Source organism: Carcharhinus amblyrhynchos, chromosome 11 (genome assembly GCF_965287045.1).
Source record: "Carcharhinus amblyrhynchos chromosome 11, sCarAmb.v2.hapA, whole genome shotgun sequence".
In the NCBI taxonomy this organism is placed as follows: Eukaryota; Metazoa; Chordata; class Chondrichthyes; order Carcharhiniformes; family Carcharhinidae; genus Carcharhinus; species Carcharhinus amblyrhynchos.
The window spans coordinates 68,179,859-68,197,377 of NC_137334.1; the positions used below are offsets into that span (position 1 = coordinate 68,179,859).

Genomic DNA, 17,519 nt, shown 5'->3' on the forward strand with positions numbered 1-17,519 from the left:
TTTTCTGTGCTCCTGTGCACCTTTTTAAAGTTGGACTCTGGGATAGAACATTTCCCACAAGAAAAATGACTACCTACGCCTGCGAGGTACCTAAAGAGGAGGGATACAACATCTGTCATTGGTCAATTTGGGCGACCAGGGAACAGGCATCTTGAAGATACAGTTCAGGTGCCTGGATTAGTCTAGTGGCACTTTGTAATACGCCTTAACATGGGCCTCAGAGATCAGTGGTCTGCTGTGCACTGACTAATCCAGTGCTGCAGAGGGGACAGGCAATGAACAGTGGAGGATATTGCAGAGCACAACATCGCCTCAAACAAAGGGGAAATGGAGCAAGCTGATAACCATCTGCTTACATCATGATGGATCCCAAAATGAAAACGAAATGGCTGACACAGACAGATACAATGTCAAAGCAGATGATAGCCTAGCTGCCTATGATGAGGGCAGACAAATGTTCCCTGCATGTGGCCATTTTAGAGCAATCTTGCTATAGTCAACACTGATAGAGGAGCGCCTGTTGACCAAGTTACCGCAGTACCTCTTGCAGGCTTTCTTTAGTTGCCTGGGAAAGTCTCTCTCTCCTGTTCATGGGTAAGAGCCTGCCTTTCCAGAGTAACCTGCACGGAGCCATCCCTGAATCGTGAGATTACCTGGGATTTTCTTTCTGACAAGTCTACAACTGCATTCCTCCTCAGGCCTTCAGTATGCCTGCTCCAGTCAGCAATAGTTCTCTGAATAATGGGGCTGCAGACAGTTGAGTGGCCTCAAAGAGCAACCACCATATTGAGGGAAGCCATTTAAATACGGGACCAGCACCCCCAGCAGTATCACCTGAGACTGTGACTGTCAACTTACTGCCCACTTCTGTCACAGGCTGGGTCAGCTTCTAGTCTCCTGCTTGCCAACAGTTAGTTAATTGGCCAGCACACAATTGCTGACGGTTGTATCAACTTGAGTGGCACCCACTACCGATCTCCGCCGTAGGTCCTTTGGCCTTCCTTGGAAATATGAGCCGAAGTGTGTCAGTGCTTCTCCATTAACTTTAAATTACTTTCTCTCCCCCTGTATTTGGGACTATTCTCTAATCAAGATGGATTTCAGATGGCACTCTCTCCAAACGTCTGCCACTAATATCTATTTGCCAAGAGATTGTGTTAGACAGCAATGTGGGACTCACTATTAGACTTTCTCTCCTCTCTCTGTACTGAATATCTAAGATTAGATATGCTTTGATATCTTTGGTAACAAACCTGACTATTTTTCAATGCATGAATTTATGTGCTTTAAAAGAAAAGATTCTCTGTTTTATTCATTCTCCAGTATGGGAACCTTGCTGCAAATCAGACATTTATTGTACAACCCGAGTTTCAATTTGATGCACCAGAGTGGCTTAAGAGGGGAGTTAGATCACACTGGTGTGTAACTAGAGTTATGTCAGAAAGCAGAGCGAGTGAGGATCACTGAAGATAACAAATCAATTGAATTTCTTTCACAATTGAGCAGTTCTTTTTACTAATAATTTATATTTTTATGGTGAAATGTAATTAAAGTTCACAATCTGCTACAATGGAATTTTATGCATTTATTCGTGGGGCATGGGTGTTGCTGGCGGCCAGCATTTATTGTCCATCCCTAGTTGCCTTTGAGAAGGTGATGGTGAACTGCTTTCTTGAATCATTGCAGTCCATGTGCTGTGGATTGACCCACAATGCTGTTATGGAGGGAATTCCAGGATTTTGACCCTGCAAAGGAACAGCGATTCATTTCCAAGCCAGGAATCTTGCAATTATGCCTCCGTCTATATATGCCGTGTTTGTGAACCCAACTCTTCACTCACCTGAGGAAGGTGCAGCACTCTGAAACTTGTGATTCCAAATAAGCCCATTGGACTTTAACCTGGTGTTGAGACTTCTTACTATGCCCACCTCGATCTAATGTCGGCATCTCCACATCAAGTCAGGAAGGTGAGTGGCTTGGAGAGGAGCTTGGTGGTGTTCCCATGTATCTGCTGCCTTTATCCTTCTAGATATGGAAGTCATCGTGGATTTGGCAGGTGCTGTCTAAGGATCTTTGATGAATTGCTGCAGTGCATCTCGTACATAGTACACATGGCTGTTACTAAGCTTCAGTGGTGGAGGGAGTCAATGTTTTGGAAGTGGTGCCAACCAAGCAGAATTTGTATTTGCAGCCTCTGGATTATTACTCCAGACCACTGGATTATGACTTCAATAGGGTAAACCACCATACAACTGTATCCTTCTATTAGTCTGCCATTATATTCTTTCAATGAAAATAAATCCTGGAGTAAAAATAAGTTTGACTGAAGTAACAAATTCAAGTTGGTATGAACAGGCTTAAAAAAAATCTAATTTTCCCCAAACACCTTCCAGTATTTACAGCTTTGACATGCAGATTAAAAGCAGAGATGTATCTCCAGAATCTATTTCTGTGTAACCTCTTCAGATTAGCTTTTGGTTATTAAAAGTGCATCAAACTCATTTCCCTTGTTTCTGATTTCTGCAATTTTCATCCACTTAATTTTAATATGTTGCAGTTTAATTAAACGCACAGGCTGGGATGTATCCTGTGTTAATTCCCAGTGTTCATAAATCATGAACAGCAAATTAGTATAATTCCTCACTGGCATGTTATTTCCATCCACAAGAATATGCGTCGTGTGTTCGACTTCACCATGTTTCCAGTAAAGTTTTGAATGCAAATAGGCATCAGGGTTTTGCCAAAACAAAATGTTGTAAGATTCAATAAATGATGGACATATTGCTTCGCAAAGTATGAAGTGCAATATGTACAGTGGTTAGCACTGCTGCCTCGCGTGTGTGTGTGTGTGTGTGTGTGTGTGGATTTCCTCCGGGTGCTCTGGTTTCCTCCCACAGTCCAAAGATGTGCGGGTTTGGTTGATTAGCTATGCTAAATTGCCTCTAAGCTTCAGGAAAACCAGTTAGGGTAAGTACATGGGATTATGGAGTTAGGGACTAGGTGGGATTTGTTGTTGGTACAGGCTCGTTGGATCGAACAGCCTCTTTCTGCACTGTCGGGATGCTGTGAATATGAACTAAAGTGCCACTATTCCACAATGCAATTCAGTACCAATTCTCAAGATAATTATAAGTTTTGCATCTGGCACACATCTCACCTTTCAAAGGCGGCCACCCAAAGACGGGACCTCAGAAGAATCAGGTTTTAGTGGTCGTGCCCTAGCACTCCTCAAAACTCAGGATTGGTTGAGAAAGCCACTTACCTGTTGCGACCAATCAAAAATCTGACTGAGAAAGAAATAACACAAAGGTAGGCAGAAAATCAAACAAATGAATGAGATTTTTTTCCTCGCACTTAGTTAACTATTCCCGAAGTAGTCCCTTCAAGCCATTTAATCAAATCATTCAATTAGTTCCTGTACAGTCTTCTGTTTCTATTTTCTCATTCAGTATGCTGCCAAAACTGCTTTTGCTCTTCAGTCAGCTTGCACGAAATTACAATGCCCAGAGTGTACCAGGCAGAGCTTTAATAAACAGATAATGTAAGTTGTGAATAGTGAAGAAACACATCCAAATAATATTGCAGGGATAAGAATCCACAGGGAGTTCACTAGCTTTCTGCTATAACCCTGGCAGAGCCATAAGGAATAAGTTGGAAACAGCTGTTTGTCTCTCCCTGAAGGTTTCTCTGCTCCCATTCGACTTGTAACAGGATATCAGTGGAACACAAGATTTTAGTCTCTTAGTTTTTCCAGTGTTTTATTGTTTAAAGTTCATCAAATCCAAAGGGAGAATATGGACAGGATTTTACAGTCTCGCTCATCCCAAAACCGTAAAATCCTGCCCAAGTTCAGTGGACATTTCCATTGTTCACTCTTCTCACGCTCTGATTCCAGTGGTGGGCCGGTGGTAAAATTTCAGCCTATGCCTCCCCCTTTCCATACCACAAGTCCCACTAATGTGGCTGACTCCTTATTGTCCCTGAATCTTCCCTAGCAAGCTACAAAGTTGTATTAAGCTAATAGTAATCATTCAAGAAGGAGGCTAACCAATATCTTCTCACGGCAATGAAAGTTGGATAATAAATGTGGGCCTTGTCAGTGACACCTACATTCTGTGAAATAATGTCTTGAGAAACAAAATCTGGATTGTACACCTTGCAGACTGAACTTTTGATTTGCCATTGGATTTGGTAGTAGAGATGTGAGATAATCTAACTTCTCTGCCCTAAGAAACATGGAGGACGTAGATGTAAAAGACAAGAGAAGACTGGCACATATGGTAATCTATAAATTCTGGTGCCAATGTACTTGATCCTAAAGAGATTAACTAACACTTTTGGGCAGCTTGAAGAATAAATGAAGATTTAGTCAGCAATTGAAAGAATGAACTGCTTAATTCTCTGGAGAAGTGTTACACATACCTATTTGTGCTGTGCAACTGGAACCAAATATTCCAGGCTCTGGAGACTACCACATAAATATACATGTGCATTTTAAAATAGAGTTAAATATAACTAACGGTGAAGGAAAACTGGAGAGGCATTTTATCTCAAACTTGTTGAGTTTATCCCTGGTGCTATGAACTGAATAACATTAGTGAATATCTGTCATTGAGACGTTGAAGTCCTGTGAGCTTCTGCACATATACAGCAAGAGTTCAGGCAGAGCTTTTTTTCTAGTTACTGTGAGGTGTTCATCAGGAAATGGAGAGGTATCTGGAAAGGTGCTGAATGAAGGCTGGGCACGATCTTACAAAGCGTAGAAGAAACTACCCAATAGGCAAGCCTTTGCACTTTTTTACTGGTCAGCTCAGACACAGAATCTGAAACAAAGTCGCCCAATTTGGCAAACATGTGATCAGTGGCCTTTGAAAATCTGGGGGAAATAGAAGCACCATGTTCTCTTAGCAGCACAGGTGCACGGCTACGCAGGAATTGAGAACGTGCCGCACAGGGAGCGAAGAGCAAGTAATGTTCCATTTAAGATGCACACATGTGCAACTATGGGTGAACCCTAAGGGGACTGGTTATTGCAACAAGGCACCGCAAACAGAAGTCAGAGGGTACACTGAATAGAGGGGCACACACCTGCATTTTCCTCCTTCAGAAAAATGGAATCAAAGCATTTAAATTGGCTTTGCGATGTAGATGGTGACCTTTGTAATTCACTTACATTTTTATTACATTGGCTCAATATGTAATTAGTCTGTCAGCTAATGAACGCACTGTAAAATTGATGGGAAACCAATTACAATGGATGTTGATGAGATAGATTGTTACAAAATATTCTGACCATCTTGCTCACCTCCTCTATAATGAAAATTTATTTTGAATCAAAAGACAAATCCATAGAAACACATCACACCCAGTTCATGCTTGCTTTGTAATTTTTAATTGGGGAATGTTATTCTACTCGTATGGATTTTGTGACTTACGTGAGGCCATTCTTTACAGATTCACACCAGTCTGAATAATAATGGGAATGCCACAAAACATCAGTATCCAAGCTTGTGCAGGGCCATTAGGGAAGAACTGGTGAACAAACTGAACACTGTATAGTTTGATGCCTTGGAGTATTGGAAAAGGTAAAGTTGTCACAGTCTCAGATGACCATAGACTTCTCTCCCCTATTAGAGGGAGAGTTGACTGATGGTGATTTAACCTGAGGACCATAGGGCTTGATTTTACCATTGCGTCGCACCTGTTTTCAGGCATGAAGTGATTAACGTGATCCGTGCCCACGTCCGTGCAGATACCCATCTTACCAAGGCTTGAAAATAGCCGCAATCTGAACCATTCCCAAAACGTGTGCAACGGCGATTTAAATGCATTTATCTGTATTTAAATTGGGCTGCCCACCCAACTTTACCAGCATTTTGCCCATTACCACTGCATTCGCCTATCCAGATTTTGCGCGAAACAGATATGCTTGCCAACGGTCTGTTTTGGGCACTCCAGCTTCTGAAGAGGTAAATTCAGACCTTTCAACAGCTCTCTGATCCAGATCGATGTGGGGGGGGGGGTGGCGGGGCACATCATTCTCTGGTGAGGGGAAGGTAGTGGGATGGGATGGAGGCCAGATCATTCTCTAGTGAGGGAGGAGGGCCAGATGGATCTCTGGTGCGGGCAGGCGGCGGGGGGGATCTGCTGCCAATCGGTGGGGGGGAGGAGGCAGAGGATTCCAATCGGTCTGGGTACTGGGGGAGGGGAGGGGCTGGGTGGATAAGGGGGACAGTTATGTTGTGGGGGTGCGGCGACGGACATGGCGGCCATAACTCCTGTTTTTCTTTGCCCCCAGGCCGCTTTATCCATTTTTCTTTTATGGCCTGGGAGTGATGTGGCAGGTGCATTTTTCAGCTTTTTTCACTTTGCACCGTTCAAAGCTCTGATTGGAGCAGTAGTGTTTCGGGTGCGATAAGCCATGCCCACAGTGTGATTCAGACCCACGATTTTTTTTCAGGCTGAGTGCGTATGGGGGCACCTGAGAGCAGTTTTCCAAGTCGGATCTGAATCGCACCCAGATTCAGCACTTGGAATCAAAATGATAAAATCGGGCCCATAGAGCCATTGAGATATACAGCATGGAAACTGGCCCCTCTGCCCATCTCTTCCGTGCTGACCAGGTTTCCAAACAGAACGAGTCCCATTTGCCCATGTTTGGCCCATATCCCTCTAAATCTTTCCCATCCGTATACCAGTTCAAATGTATTTTAAATGTTGTAAATATACCTACGTCTACCACCTCCTCTGGCAGCTCATTCCATTTACACACTACCCTCTGTGTGAAAAAGCTGCTCAGATCCTTTTTAAATCTTGTCCCTCTCATCTTAAACTGGTGTCACCACACCTCAGGTAAGGGGCAAGGTTGAGGAGGCCATGAATGGCTTCAGCTGGTATGGGAATTGAACCCGCGCAGTTGCCGTTGCTCTGCATTATACACTTAGAAAGCACTTGAGAGAGTGATCTGCGATAGTCTTTTGGGACACCAGTTGGAAATGGAGACAAACTTATCTAAGTTCACTAGTAAACCAATGCACTTTGAGGTTGGGAGTGTGTTCAGGGGTTAACATAACAAGGTACAAACAGACCAAACACATTAGGGTCTGGATAGATTAGGGAATGAAGGAATTGCATTTTAGGTGAAAGTATCTAAGGGTCGAAGACTGCAGAAGTAGAATGTGTAGAGTATGAGCAGACTACAGGCTAGGTGTGTATTGCGGAACATTCCCTGTATGGCATATGCAGCAGAAGCATTACAAGCATATTGAAATTCTGCTCAAATATACTTTTGATGGTGCATGGCTTTTTTGTAGGCCAGCTCCTTGTTTTAGCTGGCCAAAGTCATGAACCATTTCTGTTGGGGATATGCTTTTTCTCCCAGTAACCGACCTGTGACCCAACAGCCTGTTTTAGTGGACTAGCAGGGGATGTATGTATCATGACTGTTGCCAGGAAACCAGGCAGAATATAGGCCTGTATGCTGCATTGCCTGCTCAAAAACAAACTGGAAATCAATAAGTGAAATCACTTGCTATTAAGGAAAATGCCTGCTTGTTGTTGATCGGGTGCATGGACAAGGAGGTGGATGTAATGTGCAACTTCTTGAACCCTGGTGAAGCTTGAAACGTGGGTGGAGTCTAGCATTAACTCTAAATTCAAACCAAGGCAAAAGCTGTTCGGACAGATGATTAAAATGTTCAGCCAAAGATGGGCTTTAAAGAGAACCCTCAGGGCGGAGTAAATCAAAGGTTTAGGGAGGGAATTCCACAGCCTGGGGCCTAGATAGCTGAAGGCACAATCACCAATAGTGGAATGAAGGGAGTGGGAAATGCACAAGGAGAGGAACGTGTAAGTGGAGAACCATGGGAAAGGTAGTCAGCAGCACCTGAAGGGGAGTGTGAGTGGAGGGCATCAAGTCAGGTCGTCAGCAACATTTTGACCTAACAGCACAAGAGAAACATAGGTTCATTGATTAGTGAGAAACAACTGTGAGGGAGGCTTATCAAGTAGCTGAGAATTAGGAAAAAAACACATCCTTTTTATAATAAGGGATTACTTGCAATTAAGAAAAGAAATCAAGAAACATAATAACTCACCAGAGCCAGATGGATTGTTTCGCAGGATCCTGAAGGAAGCCAGGTAGGAAAGAATGGATTATTTTCCCATCCTCACAGGTGAGGTACCAAAGAACCGGGGGGTCTGTGAACATTCTACCATTATTTAAAAAGAGTGCAAGGGACAGGCCAGAAAACTATTGGCCTGTTAATCTGACTTCATTGATGGGCAAATTACTGGAAACAATTCTGAGAGGATAAATTGTCACTTCAGCACAGACTGATCAAGAATAGCCAGCATGATTTTTCTTAGTGGAAGATTGTGTCTTACCAACCTGACAGAATTTTACTGAGGAAGTAAGGAAGCAACAGGAGCATTGAACAAGGTAGTACAGTAGATATTGTCTACATGGATTTCAGTGAGTCGTTTGACAAGTTCCACTTGGCAGACTGGTCATGGGATACAGGGAAAGATGAGGCAAGGTATTTGGAGAGGGCCGACAAAGAGGTGGGAAAAAGTTGAAGAAGCGAGAGATCTTGGAGCCCATTTCCACAGGTCCTTGAAGCTGGCAGGACACGTAGAAAATGTGGTTGAGAAATCAAATGGAGCGCTTTCCTTTATTAGGTGAGGTGTCCAATACAAAAGCAGGAATGTAATGCTGGTACTGTATAAAACGCTAGTTAGGCCACAACTGGAATTTTGTTTACGGTTCTGGTTACCATATTGCAGGATGGACATGATTGCACTGGAGGAAGTGCAGGGATTACAAGAATGTTGCCAGGGCTTGAAAATTATAGCTATGAAGAAAGATTGGTAGGTTAGGGATTTTTTTCCTTTGGAACAGAGGAGGCTAAGGGGTGATCAAATTCAGGTGTACAAAATAATGAGGGCCCTGGACAGGGTAGACAGGAAAGACTTGCTTCCCCTCGCTGAGGGGTCAATTATCAAGGAGCATAGGTTTAAAGTGATTGGTAGAAGAATTAAGGGGGCATGAAGAAAACCATTCTCACCCAGAGGGTGGGGAGCATCTGGAATTCACTGCCTAAGTTGGTGATTGAGGCTGAAATGCTTAACTCATTTAAAAGCTACCTGGATCTACATCTGAAGTGCTGTAACCTGCAAGGCTGTGAAGTGAGATTTAAAATGAACGGCTAGTTTCTTTTTGGCTGGTACAGACATGATGGGCAGAATGGCCTCTTTCAACACTAACATTCCTATGACTCTAAGAGGTCAGTACTGGAGGAAAGCAGCATGTTTAAATTAATGTAGGCCTGGAGGAAGTTATGATAGGACGGTATCAATTTATATAGCCAATATCATTATCGCCAGGGCCAAGATTTCACCAACCCATCACCGCATGTCTCCTGCTGCTGAATGTAGCAAGTCATTTAAATTGCCATTTACTTCATGAGACTGTAATATCCCAACAAGTGGGACGGGCTGTAATATCCTGGCCTAGGCATTTTATGTCAAAACACAAGGGTTTTATGTATTTATTGTTGGTTTTAATTGGGAAAAGCATGATTAGATCACACTTAGTTTTCAATATGCTTATGGATTATGATGGACCATGTGCCAACAATGGATTGAAAAGATGTGAAAGAAAATTCTGTAATTAAGTTTGATCAACACCAGCTGTTCTCTATTTCTTCTTTGAGTTTAACCTTGTATAGAATTTTTTTTGAAGTACCAGTTTGGTTAAATGTACTTGGAACTAATTTTCTATTCTTCAAGAACAAAATGGATGGATTGATTGATTGTCAGGTCAGAGGCTAAGATTTTAAATTCTTAGAGTTAAGTGAAGGAGGGGGCACAGTAACATGAAGACCCCCCCCCCCCCCCCCCCCCCCCCCAACTGTTTCACACCTTAAATAAGAAATGCCTGTTGCACTTGAGCCATTACTGACAGTGGGTGAGAGCTCCTTCACTATGTTCCTGCGGTTGCTACTGAACCAGGTGGGGTGGAGGGAGGGCCTTCAGACTGCTTGGTGTACTGGTGACCTGGTTTGCTGCTGGCAGGCTGGCACCAGGCATTTGTACTGTTTCTGTCTCCTCTGGGTACCTGGAGCTGACTGGAAGATCATAGTGTGCCTTTGTGACCAGGGCTTAATTGGTCTATAAGTGGGTCAGTTTGTGACCAGCCACTCATGGACAGGTAACACTGCTGCCTGAACCCCCCACACTGCCTCTGAGTAAATTCAGGAAACCGGCACGCATGCTGGTGGCGCAGAATTTCTCGTCTATTCATCTTTGTTCACACCCTTGGCAAGGTCTAAAATTCCAGCCTATAGGGAAGTATTTAACCCTTCACACCTGTTCCCCCAATCAATATGATCATGAGTGCTCTACAATCCAACTCCATGGGTGGGATTTTACAGCCTTGCTCGAGCGATACCAGAAATTCCCCCCTGAGGTCAACGGCCATTACCCTTATTTGCCCCTCGCCTGCTCTGATTGTGTGGCAGGTGAGGTGATCAAATTCCATTGCGTATATCCACCCTTGATCCATATCCTTTCATCTCTTTGGACTAACAAAAACCTATCAACCCCAATTTTAAATTTGCTAATTTAGTTAGCATCACTTTTTCAAATTTCTGGTACCTTTTGTGTACAAAAGTATAACAGTCCTGAAAGTCAAAAATTCATGCCAATGCTCTCTTGTTCTGGACTCTCTAAACAGCTAGAGTAGTTTTTATCTATCTATCTTGTCTGTTCCCCTTAACATCTTTAAACTTGGATTAAACTACATTTTGTATAATCGCTTCTCTTAATTTAGTCCTTGGTGTCTAGCTGTTCTCTGGTAATTCTATGTTGCAGGTGTCACTGCCCCAATTTCTGGGCGAAACAACCTTTTTTGACATGGGTAAAGGTTTAGGATGTGAATCACACAGGCATCAACACAAATCTTCTGGGCCAATTTCTCACCTATTCATCAGTGCTGAGTTTAAACAGATTCTCTTTTCGCTGTTCTAAGGGCCTGAGCCCACAGTGTGGGAGTCATAAATTTATGGAGAGATCGCTTGAAGTGTCTGTGCAGGTGTCGGATCTGAAGATATTTAAATCCTGAGCTCTTTAAAAAGAAATAGGTGGAAGCTGTCAGTAGAGTATAAAGCATTTGCTGCTGGAATGCACTGATTGATAGGTCATCTGGTACAACTTAAAAACATTACCATCCATCCTTGTAGTTTCAATAACCATCATTATTTACAATTATCAAGGGCTGTTATTAGATCTGAGCCCCTTATGAATGTCTGACTGAGTTTCAAAAGCTCAAACTGAGCTGAAGTCTTGAGATTGGCATTCTAACCAGCCCACTCAACTACCCCTATGCATGTTTCTGAAATACGTCTGGAGGCAATAGGCCCAACTGATTCATGCACCAACCACACTGGATTGAAAATTGAGCGTGACATGGTCTTTTGAAGTGAGGCGGATATGCGGCATGGTGGCACATTGGTTACACTGCTGCCTCACGGCACCAGAGATTCAGGTTTGATGGCCAGTCTGTGTGGAGTTTGCACGTTCTCCCTGTGTCTGCGTGGGTTTGCTCCGGTTTCCTCCCACAGTCTAAAGATGTGTGTGCTAGGTGGATTGCCCCTTAGTGTTAGAGGGACTAGCTAGGGTAAATGCATGGGGTTATGAGGATAGGGCCTGGGTGGGACTCTGGTTGGTGCAGACTCGATGGGTCGAATGGCCTTCTTGAGTACTGTAGGGTTCTATGATTCTTTACCTGCATTGCAAGACAAATTCAGCCCATGTCTTGATAGCTCAAACCTGCCCAGAAATTTGAATGCATCTGGCATTCTTGGTGGTGTACCTTAGCTGTTTGACACAAAAAAGATGTCTGTATTTTAAACCAAATTAAATACATTCATGAATAACATTCTATTTAAGTTGCTTGTTTCAGAAGTATAGAATTTATGGAAACTACATTACGAAGCGGTTGAACTCATGCTTAGTGTTATTAATGTGGTTGATGGTCTGTGCTTTAAGTTGTGGAATACTATTTGCCTCCAGTGTTTGTCTCTTTTTCTTCATGGTGGAATGAAAAAAAAAGGCAAAAGGCATTTCTATATCACTGGTTAGAATCTCCGGGTATCCCAACATGCTTGACAGCCAATTAAGAATTTTTTGATGTGTCATCCCTATTTTAATGTACACAAGGTCAGACAAACAGCAATGAGATAATTGACCACATCTTCCACATTAGTGCAAATGATGATGATATACTATCCAGGCATCAAGTGGTGTTGTCCTAATATATATAATGTTTTCCTATTTAAAAAGAAAGATTTTCTCTGTGTTTCCAAGGGAAGTGTAGATTATTCAAACTTTTAACTGGGCTTTTTTTTTTTGCTTCCATTATTGTTTTTGTAGTGGCCAATTGCACATTTCTGGAGAAGGAGGTCTGATCACAAAGGATTCTATAAGAGCAGGTACAGCATGACTCCATGAGAGAGGATGGCATGTTGGCACAGTGGTTAGCACTGTTGCCTTACAGCGCAAGGGACCGAGTTCAATTCTGGCCTCGGGAAACTGGCTGTGTGCAGTTTGCACGTACTCCCTGTGGTGTACGTGGATTTCCTTTGGGTGCTCCAGTTCCCACCCACAGTTAAAGGTGTGTGGGTTAGGTGGATTAGTCATGCAAAATTGCCCCTTGGTGTCAGGGAGATCAGCAGGTTAATGGGATTAGGGCTTGGGTGGTATTGTTGGTACAAGCTCGATAGGCTGAATGGCCTCTTCCTGCATCATAGGGGTTCTATGATTCTAGGTCCTGTTTGTGATGTTATTGTACTTTTTATTTTCATGTGTGAGAGTATCAGAAGGTGGTATATACAGAAGACATGAGGATCAAATTGCAGCCATCACTTTTCTACTACCAACCAAAATTGATGATGTGCAAAATAGCTCTTCAAGACTGCTGCTAACTTTTGGCTCCAGGAAGTATACCTATTTAATGATGGACCTGTATAGATTGACTTGCATATATCTAACATCTTTCATGGCCTTAGTCTGTCCCATATAGTCCATAAGGTACTTTTGACATGTAGTCACTGTAATGTAGGAAATCTGTCAGTAAAGTTAGCACACTGAAAAGCTGCTGAAGAAGTTCAATGGATAAATGTAACCTTATTGTGAAAAATATACTTTTATTATTGTCCTTTAAATAATTTTTCGCCTATTTTGTACATTACCAATTTCAATTAGTGAGAAAATATTACGGCTATAATATTTTTCAAAGACTATTCTGAACGATTTCATTCAATGGGTCCAATATTTACATATTTACATCAAAAACATCTACAAATGGACTTCTATTATTTGTGCTTAGATGCACTTGTAAATGTTAGCTTTAAAATGGACTCAAAATTGTGACAAAATTAGAAGTGTGAACCATGTAACCATTTTATTTTGCCTTGTATATAACGTACCTGCGCCAATTGCCTCCTATATTAATTTCCCCGTCACATTTATAAAACAGAACATCTTTCCACTCACTGTAATCAATGCCAGAAGAGGTTTGATAATCAGTTTTAATTCATGTCTTAACAGTTGTTCACAGATAAACTACACGCAACCACCACAGACAAAAATAATCATAGCCAACAAAACTAACATGGAGCCATCCTGAACAGTATTCATTTTTCGGAAACAAATAAACTATATAGAAAACTAGCAAGTGAGTTCAAAGTCTAAATTAATGTTGGCATTTGGAACTGAGTTGCGTACCACAAGTTCTGTGTTTAATATTTTATCTGTATTCCATTCTTGATTCATTAATTTCTATGTGAAATATGCAATTGAATAAAATAACAAATATGGTTGACGAAGGATGGGGTTTCTAGCTTTCATTTCATGCTGGACATAGATATCCCTTATTTAAAGCCATATTAATAACAAATGTTCACATTTGCTTTGCATTTTAGTCCTCTACATTGCTTTCAAATTAAATTAGGGTGGCACAGTGGTTAGCACTGCTGCCTCACAGCACCAGGGACCCAGATTCGATTCCCAGCTTGGGTCACTGTCTGTGCAGAGTCTGCATGCTCTTCCCGTGTCTGCATGGGTTTCCTCTGGGTGCTCCAGTTTCCTCCCACAGTCCAAAAGATGTACTAGTTAGGTGCACTGGCCACGCTAAATTCTCCCTCAGTGTACTGGAACCGGTGTCAGTGTGGCGACTAAGGGGATTCTCACAGTAACTTCATTGCAGTGTTAATATAAGCCACTTGTGACACTGATAAATAAACTTTTACTTTGGTTATATTTATTTATGCACTTTCAAAGATGGTGAAAATGTCCACTTGCAGATTTCATTATCAACCATGATGTTGACATTGTACAATACAACTCAATTTATCAACAGAAGTTTCTTTAATTTATTTTACTATTTAAATGAGCGTTAATGACATGAAAATAACCACTTTGATTGAAGTACAAAAGATACCATTTATAATTAATTTGGTTCTACACCAAAAAAAGTTATCTTAGCTTCTTAAATGAAGGTTTTATTTATTTTGAATTTTTTTTCTTCACAGCCCAGTTTGGTTTCTTATCGATATTCTGACAGTCTCCTGATCCAAGATTATCCGCAAGAAGTGTATTGCTGGTAAAGATTATTTAAAGACTCATCTTTCTAGAGGCGAACTATCAAAAAGAAGTCCCAATGGATCAAGGATTAGACAATGTACTTAGGAGAAGTTGAAGAAGGCCATTTTTATACTGTGGATCACTTCAGTCATCAGAAGTTGGAAAAGACTGACATCCATACATCTTGGGGCAATTTCAGGTGATGAAAATCTACCAAGTGATTTGGGTAAGACTCTCTCTTTCTAATTCAAAGCTAACATTGTAAAATATGTAGGATGGAATTCTCCCAAAACGTTTCTTGGGTCACATTCTCTGACCTTGCTTGCAACTGGGATTTTCCAGTCCCACTGCAGTGAACAAAGATTTGGCTAAGCACCGAATTCTCTGGCAGTGATGGGATGTGATCAGCCGGTGAATTCCTGCCCTAAATTTTGTTCCCAGTGTGAAAGCCAGTGAGATTCCTGGTAGGTCATTTGTAGTGAATGAGTTTGCAATTCACCTCACTGAGGAGAGGAATTCTGTGAACTTGTTTGCCTGCCATTGCTGCCAGCAATGTTGGAGAATTCTAGCCTGGAAAGATTCTCACTGAGTGCAGCAACACTTAGACTTGTTTTTGGAGTTGGGGCCAAAATATCCCAGCATAGCTGGCTCTTTTGAGGTGAGGGCGCTTTTTTTTTTTGTTAAAAGATTGCGCTGATCTCCAGACAGCTCTAGAAAGTCACCTCCACCCCCTCCTCCCGCCCCCTGGCGTCTCTCTTTGAATTGGAGATCAGGCAGTATGGAGGAAAAGGTTGCCTCCTCCAAGTGTTCTGGAAATCACAGATTTCCACACCCCCATTCACTGCTAACAGCACCCGCCTATGATTTCGCAAAAGGTCCTCCAAGTCTGCAACCCTTTGGCCCTGGCACAGGCATGGCCAGGTTGGCACTGCTGGTGTCAGTGCCAAGGCACTACCCAGTCATTTCCCTAACCACCTTCGGGTTTCAATAGTCTCTGAGCCTCCTGGCATGACCGTCATAACATACCTCCGCTTGTGGAGACCAGTAGTGATTTGCACCAGGTTCCTGCCCAAGGGTCAGTGAATTGCTGGAGTCAGGCACTATGACTCCCAGTGTACCCTGCATATTTAAATGAATATTTAAATATCCTAGTCTGGTTTACTTCATTGCTGGGCATGAACCAGATTATGTGGGGGCGTGGGGGCTTGGAGAATACTGAAAGGTTCTTGCTGGCACTAACTTCTCTGTTAATCTATGGAGTCTAATTTTTAGTACCTTTCACTTTATTTTTTTATATGGGATGAGTAGTGCTACAATAGGCTGGTGGATAGGTGATTTGGTATAGAGATGGTTGATATGGCTGTAGAAGTCCTCACTGTGGGTGAGGAGAATCCCCCATTAGAATGACTGGGTCATGTTTTTCTTTTGATTGTGCTGGGATTTCAAAATCCTTGCTTGTTTCCTGAGCAAGTACAGACAGATCATGTGTACTGGAAAAGGTTAGATTCTTGGTTTTTGTCATTGGTGTCTTTGATGTTGTTGGATTGGGGGAATTTTGATCTGGTGCACATCCAGGCCGAGTTGATTAATCCTTGAATGTATAGCCATGTTAGGTTGGCCTTCTATTCTCATTTGGCTGTGCGTAATGGCTGTGGTTACTTGATGACTTGGCTTATGAAATGTATGGTGAGCATATGATCCAGTTATTCGTGTTTTTCTGGTATGGGGAAGTGGGTCGAACTGTGTTGATAGCAGGATCTAATAGACACCTCTGGATATCTAGTGAGAGGAATAGTTTGCTTTGCTCAATGTATAAGAGTGCTGTGAATATTCTTTGGTCCTCATTCTAGTGTGCCATTGAGCAGGTTAGGGCAGTAGTGGCTGTGAGTAGGTTATGGCTTTTTAAATCTGGGTCAGGAGGAAGTTATGTTTGATGTAGGAGTAGGTTGCCCTCCCCCAGGACATCCCCTTTGGGAGGCTTCTAGACATCTGTCCATCTTGAGACTTGGTTCTCCTGGGGATTCAATGTCCTGCAGGCTGCAAGACCTGTCTTCAAATCTGCTGCGGACCAGTGATGTCACCAATGATAACTGGAGGAGAAGGTATTATGAAAAGCAGCATGCAATGAGACAATCTGTGAAGAAGCCAAGTCTCTCTCCAAATCGGAGATTAGGCAGTGTGGAGGAAAAGGTTGCCTCCTCCAAGTGCTTTGGAAATCTCTGTAAAATTCTATTCGTTTGAGCTCTTATGGGAGCATGGGGCAGTACCCCTATCCTTGTAAGGTTTATATATTTGTGTTCCTGGTATCTTTCCTGGGAAAGCGTATGCTGGAAGTCTGGCAAAGTTCCTATTGCCTTGGAACTTTTTTTAATTCAGTTAGGTTGGGTATTGATAGAGTCACAGATCTGTTCTAGTTAATCCTAGAGACTTTCCCTTATCTTGTCAGGAGGAGGAGGATTGTATATCTCCCTGAGATATCCTGTTGATGATTCTTCTTGTCAGTAGGGTTTCCTGAACATGAGCATATATCCTGCCACGTCACATCTTGTACAGATGGCAGTATCTGGATGTTCTCTTTTTTCTGAGTTAATCTTTTATTGCTTGGAGATCCTGGCTTGCTGAGTTTGGCTGCAGTTGGTTGTATGGTAACCAAAATACTGTGTAGCTCGGTCTCTCATCCTCTGCAGGAGGGTCTGCACCATGGGGCCATGCGCTCATGGTTTTACCCTGTTTTCTCGAGATCCCCACTCTTTCTGGTATCCTTACTTTCTGTGTACGAGAGCAGATGCCAGCTGCAGTGATTGATAATTGGAACCATTTGTATGAATATTTGCTGATCTTTATTGTATACTTATATGGAGTAATAATTTCTATTA

General features: G+C 42.4%; 1 protein-coding gene across 1 annotated transcript in view; it reads left to right on the forward strand.

The window, feature by feature from the left end:
* The first annotated feature begins 14,829 nt into the window (after window positions 1-14,829).
* The window catches only part of thsd7ba (thrombospondin, type I, domain containing 7Ba), a 769,281-nt gene continuing 766,591 nt past the window's right edge, over window positions 14,830-17,519 (forward strand). Inside the window, exon 1 of the mRNA XM_080198282.1 lies at window positions 14,830-14,869. The gene's annotated coding sequence lies outside the window, so the exon portion shown is untranslated. The remainder of the gene's footprint in view (window positions 14,870-17,519) is intronic.